We start from the raw sequence: 2,500 nt of genomic DNA, 5'->3' as shown, positions 1-2,500 counted from the left end.
CCGACGGAGGGTCGGACCCATCCATCGGCAAGATGGAATGCCGAGGCCCCCCTGGGCAACAGGAGCGTGGAAGTATCCCAGGGGGGTGTCCGCCGGAAGGCGGAACCATCTCCTGACGGCGGCCCGGATGGTAACGTCGGCCGACTTCAATGCACCCACCCGGGTGCGGCTGAGGGCCAGCCCGTGGTACAGGCCAGGGAGAAGTACGGTGGTGAGAGCGTGGAGGCGCTGTTGCGGCTTCAGCGGAGCTCGGGAGATGACGTCAAGCTGCTCCACCAGGTGGCTACGTGGATTGAAGACACAGCGACCCGCCGTGGAAAATTGCAGCCCCAGGTACCGGAAGGTTTCACCCACACGCAGGGCAGGCATGGTGGTATTGCCTGCTGTGAAGGTGACATTGCTGTCCACCTTCACCTTCTTCTCGCGCCCTGACGCGACTAAGGCGAGGGTGAAACACTTCCGGGCGTTGATCTGCAGCCCCAGGTGGGCGAGGGCTGCGGTAGCTGCGTCGATGAGGGACTGCAAGCCCCTCGGGGTCGCTGCAAACAGCAAGACGTCATCTGCAAAGGCCGCAGCGTTGACTCTGCGACCGAGGATCCGAGCTCCGATGTGGGAGGGCAGTTGGCCTAAAACGTAGTCCACCGCAAAGTTGAACAGGAGGGGGGAGAGGGGATCGCCCTGGCGAACGCCCCGTGCTGGCTGCACAGACACGCCCACGCCGGCGCCGTCCGCTATCACTGTCGTGCTGCCCTCGTAGCACCGCTCGACATATTCGACAAAGCAATCCGGCAGGCCATGCGCCTTCAGCACGGGGCGAAGGGCAGCATGATCTACCGAATCGAATGCCTTAGATACGTCGATCGACGCCACAAAGACAGAGCGGCAGGAGCGAACTGCGTCGGTGAGAGCAGTGTCCAAGATGAAGGTATTTTCCAACATCCCATCCCGAGGGATGAATGCCCGCTGACGTTCGTCCACAGCACATGCGCGCATCAGGCGTGACGCGAGAACCTTGTGAAAGGTCCGCGCCAACACCGAGCAGACCGTAATGGGGCGAAAGTCAGCGGGGGATGTTGGTGCAGCCGTTTTCGGGAGAAGGGACGTCCGCGCGCGAAGCAGGCGTTCCGGAAGGGCGCGGGCCAGAAGGAAGAGATTCATCACTTTCACCAGGACTTCGTGCGGCAGGCGCCGCAACTCCGCTGGGGTAAGGCCGTCCGGCCCGGCTGCTGATCCCCTGGGCGGCAACGCGGCGGCGACCTCCTCATGTGTGACCGGCCCCCAAATGCACTCAAGAGCGACAGGCTCTGAGTGCGGGAGGAGGCGGTCACGAATGAAGCCCGCGGTGGAGATGGGCTTCTTGGTGAAGAGGTCCGCCCAGAAGTCCAGCAGACCAGGGATGGCAGGTGGCGGCTGGAGCAGGGTGCCATCCAAGAGGCCGCGCACGCAACGTGCACGCGACCGTCGGAAGGCATCCTGCGTTCTCGCGTACTCCCAGCGGCGCCGCTTGCGCTTCTGCGTCGGCGGCGCTGCAGGCGGCCGCTTCGATGGTTGGCGCGGCCGCTGTGTCCTGGTGATCGATCTCTCCCCTCTGGACCCGACCGACGCAAGGGCATCCGGGAGCATGCCCAGGATGACATCGGGCGGCGTGCCCCGCCCCAGACCTATGACACGATCCAGGGCAGAGAAACGCTGGGCGGAAGCGGGTAGCCCCGCCAGATGCTCCCAGATGGCGGCGTCAGTCGGCCCCTCCGGCGGCGGCCCGGTGGTGTCGGCCGCGAAGTCCTCGGCTGCGTCGACGGGCGGCGCAGCGGCCTCGCCCGCGTCAGGCAGCGGGCTCGCTACTCCCCGGCGGGACGCCGGCTCTTCCCCCCGACCGATCTCAAGCGCCTCCATGAATTGGCGGACAAGCTGCTTGTGGGCAGCTTGCCGCCGTCGGCACTTGATTGCCTCAAGCGTTCGGTCGGGGAACATCCTGATGAGTTCTTGATTTACAAAGAAGAACCGGGCGTCCCTCTCGAGGAACAGTTCGGCCTCTGCCTTGGCGAGCGACAGGACTTCTTCCTCCGTCCACCTCGCGCGATGCCTCTCCGTGACGATCTCCGCGTTGGCGGCCGCAAGGTGTTGGCGGCGGCGATGGACCCCGAGACCGTTCTTGGTGGTGAAGCTGCGGTGGCACTCACTACAGGTATACATAGCTGCAAAAGTTACAAAATTTTCGGCACGGCCGGTTGGCCGGCTAGGTGCTGGGGAAGTTGGGGTGGCACCTTCAGCGGAAGGGCCACCACTTTTTCTCTGAATACTGCCCCCAACTAACAAAGGGATAGTGCGAGGGGGGGCTGGTAACCCCCCCAAGCCCCTGGTGCGGTCTTCCACTCTGCGAAAATCAGCGGGCCCACGAGAAGGGGAGAAGACCGCAGGAGAGGAGAGGCTAAGAGGGCTAAGCCCATGTATTGCGCATCACTCTCCCTGTAACTACAACCCAAGGAAGGCACCTCGCAGC

General features: G+C 64.1%; 1 pseudogene; it reads right to left on the bottom strand.

The window, feature by feature from the left end:
* Positions 1-2,500, bottom strand: part of LOC124730636 — a 7,962-nt pseudogene that overhangs the window by 2,503 nt on the left and 2,959 nt on the right.

The sequence above is a fragment of the Schistocerca piceifrons genome, unplaced genomic scaffold (genome assembly GCF_021461385.2).
Source record: "Schistocerca piceifrons isolate TAMUIC-IGC-003096 unplaced genomic scaffold, iqSchPice1.1 HiC_scaffold_1244, whole genome shotgun sequence".
NCBI lineage: Eukaryota > Metazoa > Arthropoda > Insecta > Orthoptera > Acrididae > Schistocerca > Schistocerca piceifrons.
The sequence above is the reverse complement of the archived record's forward strand: the minus strand, read 5'-3'. Positions and strand labels throughout refer to the sequence as shown.